Source organism: Asparagus officinalis, unplaced genomic scaffold (genome assembly GCF_001876935.1).
Source record: "Asparagus officinalis unplaced genomic scaffold, Aspof.V1 AsparagusV1_Un480, whole genome shotgun sequence".
Lineage (NCBI taxonomy): Eukaryota > Viridiplantae > Streptophyta > Magnoliopsida > Asparagales > Asparagaceae > Asparagus > Asparagus officinalis.
Window position 1 is genome coordinate 18,631 of NW_017972745.1, and position 1,191 is coordinate 19,821.

The window sequence follows — 1,191 nt, forward strand, 5'->3', positions numbered from 1 at the left end:
ATTATACAATATTATATTGCATTACATTTAATACTTATAATACTATAATAATGTAAACTAAATATTATAACATTTTATTTATAATATATTTTATTATAATTAATATATAATATATTAATAATATGTTTAATACTAATGTTATAATGGGTCAAACTAGTGTTGACCAAAAACACTTAACATGGTGTTTTGAAAACATTTTAAGGGAGAAACACAACACTATGATGTTTTTTTACAAAAACACAACAAGAAAAACACCATGGTATATTTTGTTTTAAAGTTGTTTGGTTGACTAAAAAAAGGAAATCAAATAATAGGAGATGAGATGAGATGAGTTGTCACCATATTATTGGATGATGTGAGTGATTTTTTAAGAAAGCTTGTTTTGAGGTTGTTTGGTTGGTTAAAAAAAATAAGGAAATAAATTATAAGAAATATATTTCCTATAATAGGCTCTTTTCTTGTGTTTGATTCATTCTTAAAAATAAGAAAATAGATGAGAGGAGATGAGTTGCCATTATATTATTGGATGATGTGACTCATACTTAAGGAAATCAATTTTCATGTTTTTTTAGGAGATGGATGGAAAGGAAATTTTAATGAGATGAGATGAGTTGCCACCATATTATTGGATGATGTGAGTGATTTTAAAGATGAGATGAGATAAGTTGGATGATGTGACTCATTTCTTGTGTTTGGTTTATTTTTAAAAATAAGAAAGGAGATGAGATGAGATGAGTTGGAGGATAAAAATGATATATTGGATGTTGGGGGGTGAGTTTTAGGGATGGAAATGGATAAAAATAATATTTTATTGATTTCCATGTTCTAATTTCCTTTTCTTGGTTTTTAGGAAACCAACCAAACGGACCCTTATAGTCCAAGTCCAATCCGAATAGCCGCACCTAACCGACCGTTCTAATATCGAGTCGGTCATTTGTTCACCCTAGTATGGCGGAATTGATTTAAAACAATAAATAAGAATTAGGGGATTTGTCCAACTCCGACTAATTAGGACCTCGCCCACAACGCTTTAGTAATTTGACAGCTAAATTAGTCAGGGTTCGAAACCCCGACTAATTTAGCCATTGCAAAAATGGTTGGGGTTGGGAACCCCGACCATTTCGAAATGTCTAATTCGAAATGATCGGGGTTCCCAACCCCGACCATTTAGCAGACAGTGGCCACCCCCAC